Source organism: Tenrec ecaudatus, chromosome 6 (genome assembly GCF_050624435.1).
Source record: "Tenrec ecaudatus isolate mTenEca1 chromosome 6, mTenEca1.hap1, whole genome shotgun sequence".
NCBI lineage: Eukaryota > Metazoa > Chordata > Mammalia > Afrosoricida > Tenrecidae > Tenrec > Tenrec ecaudatus.
The window spans coordinates 7,204,401-7,224,239 of record NC_134535.1 but is presented as its reverse complement, the minus strand read 5'-3'; the positions used below and the strand labels follow the sequence as shown (position 1 = coordinate 7,224,239).

At 57.2% G+C, this 19,839-nt stretch overlaps 1 protein-coding gene across 2 annotated transcripts in view; it reads right to left on the bottom strand.

Annotated features, from left to right (window-relative positions):
* PACSIN2 (protein kinase C and casein kinase substrate in neurons 2) overlaps positions 1-15,124 on the bottom strand; it is a 93,497-nt gene extending 78,373 nt beyond the window's left edge. For both annotated transcript variants that reach the window (XM_075553529.1, XM_075553531.1), the window contains exon 1: positions 15,027-15,124. The gene's annotated coding sequence lies outside the window, so the exon portion shown is untranslated. The remainder of the gene's footprint in view (positions 1-15,026) is intronic.
* Between the last annotated feature and the right edge of the window lie 4,715 nt (positions 15,125-19,839).

The following is a 19,839-nucleotide window of genomic DNA, read 5'->3' as shown; positions in this document are numbered from 1 at the left end:
AGAACAATGAGGCTGTCTGCTCCCTTTAAAGATTCCTGCAGGGACCTGTGCGTAGAATGGCCTGGACTGCATGGGTTTGGTTTAGAGGAGGGAAACACCTACGTCCACCTTGCTGGCATTTCTGCCCAGGTCCTCAGGCTGAAGTCCACAGGCCTAGCTGCACCCTGGTCACAAATGCACGGTGTGTGTGGCCCCATGGTGAGCAAGGACTTATCGGCACCACTCCGCCAAGAGCCCGTGATCACTGCGTGTCTGTGTTCCTCTGGGGTCACTCATAATGCTTCAAACGGTTTCACATGCCACCAAAGCCAGCAGCCTCACCGCCATCGTGTGGACTCCGAGGCCATCGATCTGCCCGGGAGCAGGCAGCCCCCGCTTCCTCCTGGGGAGCCCGGCGACGGGTCGGACACAATGAGCTTCCGATTAGCAGCCCGACATCTCATCCACAGCCATCGGAACCCCTTACCCCAGAGATTCCGGATCATACTAAACCCATCGCTAACTAGTAGGCTCCAATTTGAGATGCAGTCCATTAATGTGACCCTCTTCGCCATAATTCCTCATCTAGTTCACTACAAATTCTAGAAGACTCCACACTCCGACTACAATCCCATCAGGAGGAGGGCGCTCTCTGCTACTGTAACGGGCAGGATTACGGTGGGATTAGGTCTCCGCCTGGGTAGGAAGTGTGAACTGAGTGTCACACCCTGTTTCCTGGGGGCACACCTCAAAGCCATTCTGCCTGTCAGGAGGGCCATGCAGGAAGCAGAGGAACTCCGGGCGCCTGGGAAGTGTGGGACGTGTGAGGGAAGTGGCAGAGACCAGAGGCCGCAGCACAGAGACCATGAGGCAGAGCAGAGAAGCTCAGCGTGGACCCTGCGCCCCCAGCCTTGCTCCCGATTCACAATGCAGTTCAGCCACACTGGTGACCCCGTCAACTCGGCCACATGCCCGAAGCGAGGCAGAGGGCAGACACACAGAACCTACACCCAATTCCGGGCTGGAAAAAGCCAGGATAAACACCCACTGATGCCCACACCCTGTGCGTGGGCTCCGCCTCCGACCGCCCAGGTGCAGCCAAGAGAACGGTTCTCAAGAGCTGGCTTTTCTGAGTGGATCCCACAGGCTTCCTTCGGAGGCAACTCTGGGTAAACTCAAATCGCCAACCTCTGGGTTAGCAGACAGGGGTTCTCTAGCTGCACCCCAGGGGCTCCTCCCCCACCCCATAAGGACTCCCTTTGAAATCAACAAGTCCCCTAGGGTCCCTAAGTAAACAGTGACTGACAGGAAAGATAACAAAAGATGGCTGTCAATTCCAGATTTCAGTCGGCCTGGCACTTTATTCACCCCAGCTTACATGCAACAACGTGTAGCACTACACAGTCCAGGTGGGGGTGGAGGGGCGAGGGGCTTACAGGTGCAGACCCGAGTGAGAGGGGCCCTCTAGGGAACCACCAAGGCATGGACAGAGGGCCCTGGGCCAAGTCTGCGTCAGGGGACTTCCTCCGCCCCCAGTCTGGGTCCTCTCCTGCACAATGGAGTTCACCAGCTCCGTCCCTGGTGTTGGGAGACGGCAGAGCAGCGGCAGCTGTACCCCATGGTTCTCTCAACAAGTCACCTCCCCTTGTCTGCCCCCAACCTCCGTTCTCCCAGCTGATAGGAGGCACACTCACACCATACACTGCAGGGCTGAGTTTGAACCCAGATTTCCACCGTGGTTCTGGTAGGTGCACGGCAGGAAGGTGGCCGGAACTCAGTCGAGGCACAGCCCTGCCCCACGCTCGCTCCGGAGAGAGGCCCTCCTACATGTGCCAAGTCAGGGCCCAGGAGCCAGCATCCACCCCATCTGGTCCTGAGCTTGGGGTCTCGATGGACCCAGGCCTCACCAGCTGCACCCTACCCCACCTCCCCCTCTCCCAGTCACACTGGGACCATGCCAAGGGCGGGGCCCTGAGAGGCACTCTCCCTCCGCCTCTTGTTGGTGAGACAGCACGCCATTTGAAATGACGCCTGATCGCGGAGCGGAGACCCCCTCGGAGAACAGGACCCGTCTGAGCTTTACAGGAGGTGACAAGACCGCCCCCCATTGCTGGCAGCCCACATTAGTGAAGCAGTAGGAAGAAAGGGAACCCAGAGGCCAGATGGGAAGTCCCTGGGATGGGGACAATTCCTTCTCAGCCTCTCGTGTTCTGTAAATCTGCCCGATGCTTTAAAGGGCTGAACCAACCACTTCTGCCTGTTGTGGCCAGGACCATAGGAAGGGGAGGGGGCTGACACCGAGGAAATGCTCACTGCCTGAAACAAAATCTTCATCACCCCCACCCCCACCCCCTGCTGCGTCTGCAGCTTTTCTTGTTCGTGCACTGACCCAAACCCAGTCAAGCCCACAGCCACGGAGTGGCTGCCAACTCCGGGCGACCCTGAGCAGGCAGAGTAGAATTGCTGCACGGGGTTTCTGAAGCTGTAAACCAGGGGTTAGGCACGTGCAGCCCCCAGGCCATACACAGCCCGAGAAATCATCAGCACCAGTGAAACACACACACACAGCAGAGAGGCAGTTCCACAGCCACCGCAGGAGGGGAGAGCTCAGTAAATGCTGGAACAGGATGGCCCGAGGAAGGTATAAATACCCGAATGGTTCTTGGCAGAACGAAAGGTTCCCCCACGACACACCCTCCACTGCTGCAAATCTTTACGGAAGCAGCTGGCCCCCTCGGAGCAGCTGGGGTCTTTGAACCACCAGCCCTTCTGTTAGCACGGCTGGGACACTCCATACCACCATCAAGGCCATTCGGACTCCATCAAGGTCATTTGGACTCCCAGCGCCCCTGCGAGACAGTCGGAACTCTCCACCAGCCTTTCAAGCCTGTGAATGTCTCGCTGGGTTCAAACCGCTGGCCTTTCAGACAGCAGGTGAGCGCTGAGCTCCTGCAGCCACCTCGACAGCCTGCTGCCATCAGGCCAGTTCTGAGTCACAGCGACCCCAAAGGGCAGAGCAGAACTGCCCACGTGGCTTTCAGGGGCTGTGCAGCTCTGTGGCTGGTGGGTTTGACCCACCGACCTTGCAGTTGGCAGCGCAACACATAACCCACTGCACCACCAGGGCTCAAGCTGAGCACTGAATGCACCTGGTCCGACTTAACCTACGCATACCTACAGGTACAGTGAGGAAGAGATCGCTCTCAGTCACCTGCAGACTCCCAGCCCGTGCAAGCACTCACTGCTCAAGGCCACACCTGGAATCTCAGGGGCCGGGGGGCATGGCGGTTACCAGCTGGGCTGCTAACCACAAGGCCAGTGGTTTAAAACCACCTGCTTTTCCAGAGAATGACAGCCCACTCAGCCTTGGTGAGAAGAGACGTGTCCCACTCCACAAGTCCACCCCGTCACTTTCCCAGAAGAAATCCTCTTGACACGGCCAGACAAAATAAACCTCGGGACACCGTGACCGACTCGGATGTGGTCAGCCACCTGCAGAAAGTCAAGGCAGAGGCACAAGGACTGCTCAGAGGCCTGGTTCCCACTCAGGATCTGGCGGCGGTGGAAGGGACAGGGGCTCGATGGGAGCTACCGGCCCCCGTGAACCCTTGACGGCTGTGTGGCGCCCACCCACGGCCAGTTCCACTTCCCCAAGAGGGCCTGCAGCTCAGCCTCCTCAGGGCAGCCCAACGGGGCAGAAAAGGCAAGAGACTGGCTGGGCGCCAACATCAGCCTGTGCCCACCCTATGCACGAGGGCCGGGTCTGAGGCGCCCCTGGCCCCTTGCCCAGCCCAGACACCAGCTGGGCTCAAGGGCCCATAAGGCCTGGCGGGGGGGGGGGGTGTCAGTCACCAAAGGCTCAGCCCCAACATGCATATGCCCTGCTCCCCGCCTGGGTGGCTGAGCGAGCAGGGCTGGTTCAGGACCTAAAACAGGAAGCTCTCAAAGAGAAAAGAATGTGTCTTTGGGGGTTGGGAGTCACCAGCCAAAAGTGCCCTGGTGGCACGGAGGTTAAGCGCCCCACAGCCTGTCCAAAGTGGTGCATTCGACCCCCGGAAGCAGCGTGCTTCTGGGCAGATTCTCGGGACCCTCCACACCAGCTCTGCACTGTCACAGCGGGTGCCAACTCCACGCCAACAGGTTTCTTTCTCTCTTTTTTTGATCTACTGCCCCACCGGCCCACCCCCGGCCCCCGCCCCAATAGCTGAGGAGCTGCAAGAGCGACTCGGAGCATCTATCCAGCCTCAGCTTCACCACACACACCGCCGACAGTCCGCTGGTTGCCTGGGCAACGGCCAAGCAGCCCTGTCTCTCAGCATCTGTGGAAAACAGGGCAAAGTGCCGCTTTGCCCACTGCCACAGGGAAGGGCTGCCTGGCAGGCAGGACCCACGCCGTGGAGGGAGCCCAGCCACATGCAGCACCCACAGCACAAGCTCCGCCAGCTGAGCCCACCGAGCGTGGGTGGCGGGGTCCTCTACGACCCCCTCCTCTCAGTTTACCTTCGGATGCAGTGGAGCCGTTTCTGTTTGGTTCTGTTTTGTTCTCCGCCTTTTTCAACCGAGACAAGAGAAACCAGGAAAGAAGAGTGCTTGCCGGCCTGTGGTCAGGCCCGAGGACGAAAGGGGAAGCCGAGGGGGGGCCATCAGGGTGGGGGGCATGGTGCAGGCCCCAGAGTCCAGGGGAGGGCAGGCAAGGGCTCAAGCTGAGGCTTCCTGGCCCCTGGACTTGGCCGCCTCTGCTGCCCTGCTATCAGCACACGGGCCTTGGGAATGGGGCCCCAGGAGAGCAGGGCCCCTCACAGTCAGAAGGCGAACACCTAAAGGGCAGTGGAAGGTGGGCAGTAGCCAGTCCATGGCAAAGGAACACATCAGAGGGAGATGGGGCACAGAGGGGGGAAAAAGAGGAAGCAAGTACTTGCCAGGAGCACCCACTGTTAAGTCCCAGCGCGCGCTCTCTCTCTCTCTCTCTCTCTCTCTCTCTCTCTCTCTCTCTCTCTCGGAGGTGCCTGGCCTCCAGCAAACCAACATACTCATGGCCAGCCAGTCAATTCTGACTCGTGGCAACCTTCTGGAACAAGGTAGAAATATCCTTGTGGGTTTCCCAGGCTGCCCCTCTCGACAGGAGCAGGCAGCCTCCTCTTTCTCCCACCGAGCAGCAGCTGGGAGCCACGGAGGCAAAAATCAAGCCGGGACCACAGAGCAGGCCTGAGTGGTAAACGAGCCCCAGGAACCACCTGGCGGGGACTGTGCTCGCGAGGCATGAAGAGGAGGAAGTTGAGCGAGCAAGTCCCAGGGCCCTGGGATCCGGAGTCACCCGAAGATGCGGTTGATGAAGACACAACCTCCCAGGGTCACAGTCACAAGGACACAGCCGCGAGCCCAAGACGACTGATGAAGAAAGCTGCTGTTGATGTTGTCAGGTTCCAACTCACTGTCACCCTCTGTTACAGCAGCGGAAACACTGCCCGGCCCTGGGCCATCCTCACAGGAGCCTGTTTTCAAGCTCCTGTTAGACTATGTCCATCTGTTTCATGGGGGGGGGGGAGGCCTTTCCTCTTTTTCCCTGACCCCCTACTTTCCCAATCATGATGCCCTTCTCCAGGGCCTGGCCTCACGTGAGACCGAAACTGGTCATCTTCACTTCTAAGGAGTAGAGTTCTGGCCTAAAACAAAATTTCTCTTGGCAGGCCATGGCGCGCACACTAGCCTTCTCCAGCACCGTCATCCAAAAGCATCGAGGGCTTCTAAGAGGCCCGTGGCTTGCTTATGAACGAAAAGCTTCTGATTCAGGTACAATGACATCCAAAAGCCTAGAAGAAACTGTGACTCATTTAAGAAGCTCGTTTCTTATCTTGCAGATGTTTGGACGTTCTAATGGTCAAGGCACCCTAAAGCGAAATAATACTCGGGTTTTCTTCAGTCATAAACATCAGAAAAATAAGGCTACAAACACTTGGCAGAGCGGGCCGTCCAGCCCTCCCAGACGCCTCTACGCAGGGAGCCAGGATTTCATGCCGGGGCCTTGTCCCCACTCATTTGCTCTGTGTTAGTCCAGGTAGACTAGAGAAACACATCCATGGAGACATTCAAATGTATATCAGGGAGAGGTTTATATACAGAGGAATTGAACATTGAGAAAGCATCCCAGCCCAGTCCAAGTCCATAAGTCCCATACTAGCCCATATGTCCAATACCAATCTATAAAGTCCTCTTCAGACTCACAAAACACATGTAATGATGCCAAATGTAGAAGATCACAGGCCAGTGGGTGGAAAGTCTTTGGATCCAGTGGCATTGGAAACATCTCAGCGCTGGCAGGGGTCTCTGCATCAGGGTGGGTCTCCATGTGTCTTGTCAGCTGCTCTGTCTCCCAGGGTGTGAGCAGAGTCTCCCACCTCCAAGGAGGAAGTACCGGATTTCCCAGAATTCTCAGGAGAAGGCCATGTCCACATCAGAGCCTCAATGGCTATGATCCAATTGACAGACTAGACTCCACCCCTTCCCTCATAATCCTCTCAAGTGGACAATTATCTAACTACCACACGCTCCAAAACTCACTGCCAGTGATTCCATTCTGACTCAGAGACCCTACAGGACAGGGAAGAACAGCCCCTGTGGGTGTCCCAGACTGCAACACTTTATACCAGTAGAAAGCCTCATCTGCGCTCCCGGAGCAGCTAGTGGTTTCAAACTGCTGACCTCGCAGCTAGCAGCCCAATGCAACCCCATCCCCAGGAAGTGCTGACTGCGCAGATGAAATAGTAGGCTGCTGCTTCTGCAGCAGAAACTCACCCAGCCGCCAGGGGAGGGAGGAGGGGGGCGGGACTCCCAGGCCCAGGACAGCAGTGGGGAAACTTGACCACTGGAAGTGTCTTTCCTTACGGCCTTTTCACCAAAGAGCGGGGATTAGCCAGCAAACTGTGTATCGAGCTCAAACAGCACAATCGAGGCACAGAGGACAAAGGAGCGGGGTAAGCGGGGAACCCGCTCTGTCACAACCTGGGTGAGCCTGGCCCAGGCTCACCTGTCCTATACCTCCAAGCTATTCTGTATTAGAGACAAAAGGAAGCACAGGTAAGAGAAAATTCAGGGACTCTGGACACCGGGATGAGGCAGCCAGGCAGAGAGCAGAGTTGGAGTCTATTAACCGGCCTTCGATGTTACACCCTCAGCATGGCCTGAAGACTTCACAGTCTGACAATGTGGCCCCTCCTCTGGAGCTCTTCAGCAGCACAGGGCACATTGTAACACTAGGTAGTTACAGGAGGTTGGCAGGTCAGGCAAAGGAGCCACCCCGCTCTGGCTCCCTGCGTCACTCCCTCCCTTGGGGGGGGGGGGGCGTGGGTGGCTGGGGTGGACCATGAGTCACCCCGACCAGCAGCCGGGCTATTTAGAAGCCACACCCTTTCCAACCCTTATCTCCCAGCTGGGTAAAGGATGGCTGGCCCTCATCCAAGCCAGATCAGGCTTGAAACAAAAGACCCCACAATGGGTTCAAGAGTAACTCAGAAAGAGTCTTTCCCCCTGTGCCACGGGGCAGGCTCTGCCCACACAGTCGGAGGTCAGGGCTCCATTCACTGACCAGGTCAGCAGGGGGAAGGAGAGCTAAACAGGAAGGAATGTAGAACGTCTCGTCTGGTCCCACAACCGGCTTGGAATGCATCTCCACCTGCCTCAGGTCCCACCCCCGATGCCCCAGCCCCCCACCCACTCCCAACTCTTCTGCTGACACCAGTGGACAGCACCTTTGTGGCCCCCTCACCAACAAACCCACTGGAGGCAGCCCTGGAGGTCTGTGCAGAGAGCCCCGGCCACTCACTCAGGCTCTCCCCGTAGACTATGATTCACAGTCCTGGCACGCTCAGCAGGCAACAGCGAACTTGGAGACGAGGGACCACAGGCTGTGTCGAGTATGAAATATGTCCAAAAGCTACAGTCTGGGGACCGCGTAATAATCGTCAGATTTAATTCTGCAGGTGGTTTAAAATCAGACGCGCCCCTGGGCTAGTCAATGCCTGGAAGAGCATCCTGCGAGCCCAGCTGAGACCAGCTCCGACATGGGGTCCCCGGCTTCTTTCAGGCTCTTATCTTTTTGCTAGCCATGGTGGTACAGTGGTTAAGCACTTGGTCACTAACCAAACCCAAAGGTCGCTGACTCTAGTCACTGCTTGGAGAGGAAAACCGTGGTGGTCGGCCACCATAAAGAGCCCGGTCTTGGGGGCCCTAGGATACAGGTAGTTTATACCCTGTCACAGGGGGGCGCTCTAGGTCAGGATCAACTAGAGGGCAAGAGGTTTGGTTTTTGTGGTTCACTGGTTGAGGCATGAGCTATCTTCACCATGACATTCACTCTCTCCAATTCAGCAAGTTGCAGGGTCTAGCCTGAGCAAGATGCTAGAGTCCCAGCAACACCCACCAGAGGGAGGGACCTGGCCTGGGGCTTCCAGCGACAAAGGACCCATGGAAGTGAGGCAGGCCGGGCTAAGGAGGCCAGAGGCGCAAGGTTGGGGTTCTGGGGAAGGCTGGGGTACTGCTTCGGCAAGGGGCTAGCAACCTCGCGCTCCCATAGCAGCATCTCGGGCAGAGAAATCCAAGCACGGACTGCACTCAATTCCAGCCGGAGCCTTGCCAGCAGACATGGATAAAGTGCACTGGGCCGGGGGTGTCAAGGGGTGCGCTGTCCTGCAGCCTAAGTCCCTCAAGCAGCGAATGGACTGCACGTCATATGGCTCAGAAGTCCCTGAGCCAGCACCATGTGGCAGGCCCCAGCAGAGCCCCAGAGGGCAGTCTGGGGGTCAGGGAATAAGACAGGCCACCCAGTAGCCTGGCTGGCTAGCCGGGTGCCCAGTGTGGGGGGCCGCTCCTCTAGCTGCACACCTCTGAGCAGGTGAACCCCAAGAGGACGCAGATCAGGCTGGGCACCGCCATTTCTAACCAGAGCAGAAGTGAGGGTAAGAAGCCAGGCCACTCCGAGGAGATGCCTCTCCATAGCGTTTGGACCCTGCTTCCTGGGAAGGAGGGCAGCTGGCTGACCGGAAGCCTCGGGGTCATGGGTGGCCTTCACGCAGTGCCCCGACGTCTCCATCCGCATGGACTTCTCCGAGAGCTGCTCCAACCCCCGCATAAAGCTGGTGGCCATAGGGGGCCTGCATGCCCGGCCTCCTCTCCACCCCCATGGGCAGCCGGGCTCGTGCCCGCCCCCATGGCCAATCTGCCACCTGCAGGCCACGTTGCCTCCAGCTCCTGTCACTGGCAAACCCGCTCCAAGGTCACCTCCGTGAGGTCGGCTGTCCCATCTAGGTGGCACGCAGGCCTATCTGAGGCTGTGTCGATTAGAAGGGACTCCACAATTAAAAGGGACTCCATGAGACCGGCCTCCACTCCCAGAGGCGGGGGCGCCCCATGGGGCTGGCCTTACGACCCCCTCGGGCCCAGGGTCCATTGGAGTAGAGATCAGGCCCAGGAGGGAGATAAGACAATTTAGCAGGGCAGCCTGACAACCCCACCCTGATGCCCAAACTCACCCACCCTCCGGGGCACTCCAGCCCAATTGCACTGGGACCACACCAGACAAGGTGGCCCCGCCCCATCTGGTTTCCAGGGCCTTCAATATTGACGGACTACAGGGCGGGGCTGGCCGGCCTCCTCTCTTCAAAGGGGCTGATGGGGTAAAACTGCTTCCCTGTCAGCTAGCACCCGGACATTTACCCACTGTGGCGCCAGGGCGCCTTCACTGCCACGCCGTCCATATTTAAACCCCAGGCATGCGGCCGCCCCGGACCAGAAAGACCAGCCATAGGCTTGAGCTTTCCGGTCAGAGCCAGTGTGTCCTGTACATGCCTATGGCAGGTCCAAGTCACACGACCCCCTCGGGCTGACGTTAACTGGCCCTCTGCTTGCCCTCTGATAGCAGGTGTGTGGCCGGTGCAGCCTGGTCTCCTGCCAGCTTCAGCTGAAGGCCACCAGCCATCATTGATGGTGGAGATTCGGGACAGGTGCGCGCTCCTTTCAGGATGCTGCCCTTGAGGTCTCCGGGAGGGAGGCAGGTGGCTTGAGTTCTGCCTTGTGAGCAGGAGGGCAGGCCTCACAGCAGAACACTGGTCCATGAGGGGCTCCATCAGCGGGCACGCTCCTCACCACCATGCCCCTCCATGTCACACATCTTTACTACCAGTGCCCACCGGTGCCAAACCGGCCAACGTCCTTAACACTGTGGAGTTCACTGTCCTGAGGGCTCTGGTGGCGCAGCGATGAAGCGCTCGCCTGCAAAGCAAAAGGCTGTGGGGAAATTGTCCTCTGTCCACAGGAACTGCTGAGAGCGACACCAAAGTAAAAACAATCGTGTTGTTAGGTGCCTTCCAGTCGTGCTGGCCCACGGCGACCCCGTGAGCAGCCGGACAAGCACCCAGGCCGGTCCTGCACATCCTCACAATGGTTCCTGTGGTCCAGCCGTGGTGGCAGCCCCTGTGTCAGTCAACCCGTCTCATCGAGGGCCTCCGTCTTCTCCACTGCCCCTCTGCTGCACCCAGGAGGATGTCCTTCTCCAGGGACTGGTCTCTCCTGCCCGCATGTCCACAGTATGTCAGATGAAGACGCCTTGCCCTCCTTCCCTCCAAAGAACACCGTCTGTCCTTCTTCCGAGACAGGTCGGTTTGTCCTTTCAGCAGTCCACAGCCCTCCCGACGCTCCTCTCCAGCAGCGCAATTCACATGCACGGGTTCTTCTCGGGTCTTCCTTAGTCCATGCCCGACTTTCACCAGCCCATGTGTTTGCCAGGGCACCTTAGTCCTCAAAGTACAGTCCTTGCTCTTCAGTGCTCTGAAGAGGTCTTGTGCCGCAGACTGACCAGATGCCGCCAGTCCAGCCTTTAAATGATTGTTTCAAATGTGACGTTGGTTGTCTTTTAAACCCACGATCTCCTTATAGACCCGAGACTCTTTTCTGTTAGTGAACTGAAAAGAAGAAAAAAATTGGCCAGGAGGCCACGAGAAGCCACTGCTGGCCGTGAGGGACACTCACACAATCACCCACAAACCCAGCCAGCGGATCCGGGTGTGGCGGGGTCTTGCAGGCCACTGGGAGCATCTGCTCCGGGGGACACATCTGGACGGGACAAGCTGGAAGTCTGGGTTTTCACTCGGCGTTGATTTCCCAAGCTTCTCGGGTGCTGGTCTACTACAAAGTCCTGGTTTCATGGGGTTCTCATCAACAAGCACGACCCAAGTCAGCCCAACACCAGTGCCATTATGACAGCAAAGCCGAGCAGCACGGCGTGATCCACGCCCAGCAGCCGAACAAACAACCTTTTCTGCAAGGGACACATCCTGGGGTGGTGGCCTTGCCAAGCATAACTCCCAGGCACAGCCACCATGGACGCCAGGCCCAATGGAAAGCCCCAAGTTGGCAGCCAGGGGGCTGGGGCTGGTCCCCAGGCAGGCCAGTGGCTGTGTGGTCTATCAAGAGAGAGCCAAGACTGTACCCCCGGTCTTGGTCACTAATGGGAACATCATGCCCATCATCAGAACCATTCAGGAGACAAGAAAAAGAGAGGTAAAAATGATCAGGGGTGTGTGCCCCACATCACTCCCACACATCAGCATGATGAGCACAAAGGGGGTGGGGGAAATCAGGTGACAGATGATCAGAGCAGAGAGGGTGCTGAGAGGAGGGGTGGGCCAGGCCTCTGACGCGGGCCCAGGCCCTGGAGGCCACCCTCATGAGCGCATTCTGGGAAGTGGTTCCCACATGATTGCAAACCCCTCACACACCACCACCGAGTCAGTGCCGAATCACAGCAACCCCCACAGGACAGGGTAGAACTGCATCCGTGCATTTCGGAGACTGGGAACTCTTTATGGGAGAACTGGGGGGTTCTGAACTGCTGACCCACCGCATCATCAGGACAACAACCCTCTCCCTTTACCAACGTGAGGGCACGCTGATCGGCTCACCTCAGCATCAGGCAGGACAAAGTTGGGCAAGAGTGCAGGGTCCCAGCCTGCCGCCCTGGGCATCCACTGGGGACAATCCACAGAGGCTGCAGCAGCCTCTGCGCATCAGGCAGGACAAGGTTGGGCAAGAGTGCAGGGTCCCAGCCTGTCGCCCTGGGCGTCCACTGGGGACGATCCACAGAGGCTGCAGCAGCCTCTGCGCTCACGTGGGGCCCCCAACGTGACAGCTACCTTTCTGTCCCCATTTCTCCTTTTCACAGCTGCTCACCAGGGTCCCCGCGAATTGAGTGGGCATTCTGTGCCTTTCGGCGTCCTCAATTCAATCTAGTTCACTGCTTGGCGCCCAGAAACACTCCAATGGGTTTTTAACACTGAAAATAAAAAGGCTTCACTCCGGGAAGAAAATGCGATTACGTGGTGCTCTGTTGGCTTTATTAAACAGATAATACGCACAATCCTGGGACCAACCACATCATTTGAAAAAGAAAATTTTTCCCCTTTCTTTGTGTGGCTGGGGTGTGTGTGCGTGTGTGTGTTTCCATCAAAGTTGTGTGCGTGCGTGTTTCCATTAAAACATCCAAACAAGCACACTCAGATGGCTGCTGTCACACAAGACATAGCCTGTGGAGTGGCACACATAGGCCAAAAGTGTCACAGCATTGGACAAGCTGCCTCGAGAGTCCTAAGACTGGTCCCATGGGGGGAGGGGAGAATGCAGCACCCTCATCTGCTTACTAGAGATCAAAAAGGGTGCCCTACCAGCCATCCCAGGCCACCTCCAGAACCCAGCAGGAGGCATTCACAGAGGCCAGAGTCAAGTTTCATGAAGCAGCAGCACCCCTGTAGCCATTACAAAAGGAAACCGTGGAATGCAGCCGTGTGCGGGGGAAGTTCGGCGCTAAGGCAGGCAGGGCTCTGGGAACAGTCACAACCAGCTTAATCTCCGAAGGGCAGCCTGGTAGAGCTGCCATTCCAATCTGATGGCGGATACCGCAGATCCAAATCAAGGGCACTCCGTAAACTTTGACGGTGGCGCTTGCGCCCAGGAGCCCTGACTGCCACGATGGAATGCCCCGTCGCCATGACCAGCTCCCCATCCGACACACCCGCGGCTGAGCCTGATGCAGCAGGGCACCTGAGCATCAGAAGCATGGCCTTCAAGTGAAGGAAGGAAGGAGGACCCCAAGGGAGAAGCATGAAGGCCCTCTGCTCCCACACCAGATGGCCAGGTCATGGGAGACAGGGAGCAGGCTAGCTCTCAAACCCAATTGTGTGTGTGTGTGTGTGTGTGTGTGTGTTACCTATGCATACCTTCCTATTATTTCAGCAGTCTCCATTTTACACGTGCCCTGGTGGCCCAGTGGATTAGACACCGAGCTGCTGACCACAAGGTTAGCAGTTCCAGTCTACCAGCCGGCCATCTGCTCCCAGGGCGGAAGATGAGTCTGTCTGCTCCTGTAAAGATTTACAATGGCAGCAACCCCTAGGGGCAGTTCTCCTCCTTCCTGGGGAGGTTTCCAGGACTCAGAATCCCTCAAGCGCAGTGGGTTGGGGTTGGGTTTTGAAGAGTGAGAACAGCGGGAACCTTCCATGGCACCGCTGCTCCAGCAACTTCTCCTGCTCAGAAAAAGTGAGCCAGGAGCACGCACCTTATCGCTCATCTCCTCATCTGTGTCATGTTACCTTCCCAAGGCACAGCAGCAGCCTAATGGGCAGTTCCCTTAAAGCTTCAAGACAATTGTCAAAAGAAAGGAGAAAAAGGGGGTGGGGGGCCCACAACACCCCACAGAAAAGTTTCTGATGCAGTGGCCTCACATCTCAAGCGGCATGGCCTCTCTGCCGCAGCTGCCAAACTCCGGAATGAAGTTTGAACGCGCCAAGCGGAGTGGAGTTTCCCACGTGAATGGGGAGAAACCCAGGGTGCTCTGGCATCTGGCCAAGGCCTCATTGAGGAGGCTGCAGGCCGGCTTAGGAAGCAAGTGGACTAAGAAATGGGAGGCAGGCATCCAAGCCTGCCCACCTGGTGGGGGCCCCTGGCCCTGGGCTAGGTGCCACTTGCATGGGAGTGAGCATAGCTAGGGAGCTCACTGCAGGGTGGACTGAAGCATGGGGGTGGGGGGTGAGTTCATCAGGCCCTAGCTCAGGTTAAAATTCTTGGCGTTCCTGATTTTCATCAGGACACCACGGAGTGTTTGGTAAACAGGGTAATGAGTAGCCCAGGAGACTCCCACAAAGAAACAGAAAGGGCAGTCAGGAGAGGAGACTAGAGCCCCAGGAAGGGCGCCTCGCCCAGCCCAGCCAAGCCCAGCCTGGGGCCACTGAGCCTCCAGCGCCCAGCCAGAGCGCCACACGCCACACCCCCAGGGCGTGTCCACCCCAAGCCCCCGCCATCAGGGCCCCAAGGAGACAGCGCAGTTTCGCTCCAGGACCAGCTCCCCCTGAGACACGCTCCGACAAGCTTTGGGGGAGGCCAGCCCCGCAGCCCCCACGCCCCTGCCAAGGAACCACGCTGCGAACAGCGGCAATCGCTAACTCTGGCCTCGGGATGGCACGGCAGCGAGGGGACTGCATGCCACCGCTTGCATGCCCGTCCGGGAGAACTCCAGGGCCAAAGGGACAAACTCCCCGGCCTCCGGAGTAGCCTCCAACCCCGGGGCCTGCTCACAGGCCGGCCCTGTCCCCTCACCGCCGGGCAGGGGGTGGGAAGGAAGGAAACGGAGGGCGGCCATCAGAGCGTCCCAAATAAGCGCATCCGCCCGGTGTCCCACCGTCGACCCCCGACGCCGCCCAGCAGGTCGCCTCGGACCCGCCTCTCCGCCAGCGCCCGCACCGCGACCCCCGGCCCGGACACCCCGGGCCCAGACTGCCCTCTCCCCGCCCCCCTCCAAGAAGCCCCCCGCCTCCAGCCCCTCCGTCCGGCGCCCCCTCCCTCCAGCACCCCGAACTCTCCGCGGTGTCCTCGCCCGCGCCCCGCGGCCCCGACCGCGCCCCCTCCCCGCGGGGACAGGAAGTTTGGCGCGACCCTGGGAGCGCAGCACCCCCGACCCGCGCGGCGCCCCGCTTCCGCCCGCGCCCAACGGCCACGGCGCGCCTTACCTCGGCCGTCTCTCGCCGCCGGCCCGTCCGCTGCGAACCCCGCTCGGGCGCTCCAATGACTCCCTCCCGGCTGCACTCCGGCCCCGCTCCCGCCCTAGCTCCGGCCGCGCCGCCCCGCGTGGCCCCGCCCCGCCGCGCCCGCCGCGCCGCTCCATTGGCTGCTGGCTCCGAGTCCCGCCCCACCGCCTCCTTGAAGCAGGCGATTGGGCCAGGAGAGCTACACGCAGCCGAGGCGGCACGCCCCCGAGCGGGAAGAGGAAATCCTCTGGGCGCGCACTGGAGGCTGCTGCTGTCAATCAAAGGAGTGTGCCTACTGAACAGGCTGGAGGCCCTCGGGCTCAGGAGCCCCTTCTGGGTGGGTGGGGTACTTGCTGTGGCGGGCCGGGGCAGAAAGTTTCCTCTCCTGGGGCGCAGACGCGGGGGTCCCAGGACGCTCTCCACTCTCGACACAGACTGCGAGAAGGCCGCAAGGAGATGTCTGTGAGTGTGCAAGTGTGTGTGCGCGCACACGTGTGAGATACGCTGAGCTTACTTGTGCTGTTCGTGCACAGATGTTACTCATGTGCATGCAAGTGTGAGTGGTGTGTGTGCACGTGTGAGAGCATGTGTGCTGTGTGTACACGTATATGCACACGCGTATGAGTGAGTGTGCACGTTTGTGAGAATGGTATGTGTGTATGTGTGCCGCATTTGTGAGTGGTGTGTTACAGTACAGTATGCTCATTGTGTGTGTGAGGGCATGACTTGCATGTGTGAGTACATGCATTGTGTGTGCACGTGTATACACGTGAGAATGGGGTGTGTGACTTACAAGTGTGTGCATGTGTGTACAGTGAGTGGCGTGAGTACATGTGTATGTGTGTGAGAGAATGACATGTGCATGTGTGTGCACAAGTCTGAGTGTATGTGCCTATGAGAGCATACTTGTATTGCTGTATGTGCACACGCGTTTGTACACATGTGGATGTGTGAGAGAACGGTATGTACATGAGTGAAAGTTGAGTTGTGTAGCATGTGTGTGTATGTGTTTCAGTTGTAGTGTATAGAAGAAGGTGCCAGAAAGTGGGACACAGGGCAATAGACCCATTCCTTCTGATTCTCCGAGGCACCTGGCCTGATGGGAGATTGACCCATCCTATCCAGGTGGTGGTACAAGTCGGAGCCAGGTGGAATTCCGTCAGAGAGGGAGCTGTCTGCTCCCAGAGAGACCCCAGCCTCAGAAACCTACACAAGGCAGCTGAGTCAGAGGGAACTTCCTGGAAGTGGGGGTTCAAGTTTATTCTAAGAACCTCCCGTGCATTGCTTCCTGGAACCCTGGCAGAGAGGTGGTAAAAGCCTGCTCAGGCCTGCTCATGGGCAGTTTCAGGAAACTGAGGCCACAGATTTGCCAGGAAGGGACGGAGTTAAAAGGGAAAATGTGGCAGAGCTGGGATAGGAGACCCAGGTTCACCTGGCCCCCAGCTTGTCCTGGTTCCACAGGTGACAATATGGAGAAATGCTGAGACAAAAACCATGAAGTCAAGCAGGACACCAGGTGCTGGGGATGCCATAACTGCATGCCCACCGGTCCAAGGCCGGAGAGAAACCGCCGAGAAAGAGCCGGTTCTTGGCTCCCTCTGTGGTCTGTTCTCTCACCCCACCCCGGCCTGTGGTGATAGTTGAGGAAGACAGAGAAGGGAGCCATGCCTTGAACCAGGACAAGATGCTGCCAAGATCTCCCTGCCTCTTCTTCAGGGTCCACTCACTCACCAATCCTCTGTGCCCGCCCCCAGCCCCCACCCGGACTCTCCCAGTGGCCTCTTCAAGTCTGGCTAAGTTCGCCATCTCTGACTGCCCAGTCCCTGGACCCTCCCAAGGTTTCTGAGTCATTATCTCTCAGCTCGGCCCCCCATCTCCTCTCCACCTGCTCCCCTACACACTCACCCCTCACTACCACCCACTTCTCCTGGGCCCTTTCTCATCACCACTGAGAACCAAGCCCCCTTGACTTGCCTTTGACTCCCCTCCCTCAGCCCTTCCTTCTCAGGAGAAAAACAAAATCCCCATCATTCTCTGGGGCCTAGTAGTCTGCACCCTCTGCGTCTCACCTTCCACCCTGACAGCCCACCCGAGTTCTTGGCCGAAGGGAGCTCCTCATTGGTGGCCGTGAGTGCCCAATTTGATACACCACCTCCTTCTATCACGTGAGTAAGGCCTGGAGTCTAGCCCTGCCTCCACCCCCTCACCCACATGGGCGCTTAGGTGCAGCCACCTCTGAGAAACGGGAGAGTAACAGAGGCCTCTTCTCAGGGCAGTGAGAGGTGACTAGACATAAGACTGTGGAGGAGGGTGCAGGGTGTACTGTCGTGCACGAAGGAGCCAAGCAGTCCTTGGGGCTCAGGGTTCATCAGCTGCTGTTCTGCTTCCTCCTTCTCATGAAATGTAGGTCAGAGGTTCGAAACCACAGGTGTTCCGCCAGAGAAAGATGAGGCTTTTGATTCCGGTAAAGAGTTGGTCTCAGAAGCCCAGAGGGGCAGTTCCCCCTGTCCTATAGGTTTCAATGGGTCAGAATCAACTTGCTGCGGGCAGTGAGTTTTCTGTTTGGAGGGAGGAGGCGGAGAGGAGAGGAGAGGAGATAAGCTTGTTACTTGGGGTCATTGCATGCCTGCTGGGGTTGATGGGGATGTTTGGAAGCATCACTGGCGGTTACACAAGTTGATGAGTGCAGCCATCGTCACTGAGTTGTAGGGCCATGAGGGATGACGTGCCAAATGGTTTCTGAGTCAATTTTGACTCAGAGCAAGCCTACATTGGGTTTCCGAGATTGTACATCTTTATAGGAACAGATAGCCTCATCTTTCTCCCATAGAGCAGCTTTGGGCTTTGAACTGCTGACCTTGAGGCTAGCAGCTCAATGTGTAACCCACTATGCCACCAGAATATATATATATATATATATATATATATATATATATACACACACGTTTTGATCTTGATCTTTATTGACATCTAGTCTGTAGCTTTGCACTCGGTGCCATCGACTTGAGCCCCACTGTTGGTGGCCCGACCTGAGCAGAGCGGAACCTCCCCCAAGACCTTTCAAGACTAACCTTTCAAAAGCAGACTACCAGGATGCTCTTCGAGGTGCCTCTGGGTGGGTTCGAACGCACCAACCTTTGGGTTGAGCGCTTAAACATGCGTGTCCCCAGAAATGCTGACTTCTGTCGCTCTCATATATGTATTTTTTTTTAAGACCACTCACTGCCTTTTGGTCAATTCCAGCTCCTCGCAGCCCTACAGGACCCAGTAGAACTGCCCCACAGAATGTCCAAGGCTGCCAGTCCTTATGGACACAGTCACATCTTCCTCCCATAGAGAGGCTTCGGACCCATGGCCCTTCTTATTCAGCAAAAGTCCCTGAATGAAGCCCCTCCCCCAACCCCTGACCAGAAGTATGGAGATTCATTGTATACCTGTCACTGATTGAAAGACCTGGCCTGGCTGATCCTGTTACATTATTGTCACCATGCATGTGGCTCAGCTCCTGTGGGCCAAGGTACCTTCACACCAGGGAGCCTGGAGCCTGATCCCCACAATATCTGCCCCCAAAGTCAGTCACGGTCCACGCACATCACACTGGACCAAAAAAAAAAAAAAAAAAAAACCAAACCAGAAAACTCACAGGCATCAACTTGATGCCCCTACAGGACAGGGTAGAACTAACTGCCCCTATGAGTTTCCACGACTTTAACTGTGAATGAAGAAAGTCCCATCTTTCTCCCAAGGAGCAGCTGGTGGTTTTGAACTGCTGACCTTAGGGTTAGCAGCCCAATGCGTAACCACTGGGCCAGACAAACAGACAGAGCTTCTCAAAGTGCATCAGCATCACTCCATTTCTGCCAAGTTCCTCAGGAAGCGCTGTATGATGCCTTGTGCTGGCTGGAAAGCATGGGTCCTGGCGGTTTTAATGTGTCCAACATCAGGGAACCCAGTTGCTGTCAGGTGGAATCCATGGTAATGCCAAGTGTCTTGGGCTGGTGTGTTAGTCTGGGTACTTTAGAGAAACAAATCCACAGAAACACATATATAAGAGTTTTATATAAAGGTTACATGTGCATCAAGAAAACATCCCAACCCAGCAATGCCCAAGCCCACAAGTCCAACATTAACTCATTAACCCATATGTCCAACACCAATCAAGAAAGTCCTCCTCCATCTCAAAGCAGACGCAATGATGCCAACTGCAGGAGGAAAGTCGAGTCAGTGAATGCATAAACATCTCAGCGCTGGCAGGGGTCTCCACACGGCTGCTCCAGCACCCAGGGCTGCATTGGGGTAGATCCATGTGACTTCTCCTTGGGGATGTCTTGCAGGAAGTAGCCTTGCCAGCTGAAGCAGGGAACTGGCTAAGGCAGCTACACCCTGGTCCGACCATCAGAAAGCAAGAGACCCGAGAACTAGAAAGGCGAGGCTCACCAAGTCATTTATCCCTCCATCCTTCAGTTAACCCCACATGTGTTTATTGGCCAGGTTGGTATAATAAACTAACTCAGCTGGGCTCCCTGGAGATGCAGAACCAGTGAGGACTTATATATGTATCTGTTGGGTGCAATGGAGTCGGTCTCCATACACAGTCCTGCGTCATCCTCACAAGTGTTCTTATGTAATCTATAATATGTATTACATATCTATGTATAGGCCCAAGGATCAAAGGTTGGAAGGCGATCCAGACCCCGCAAGAAGCAAACTTTCCCACAGTGCCCACTTATATTAGAGGCAAGCCACACCCCCAAGGAAGCCTCTCAATTGCTTGTCGATTCAAAGCAGATCTCAT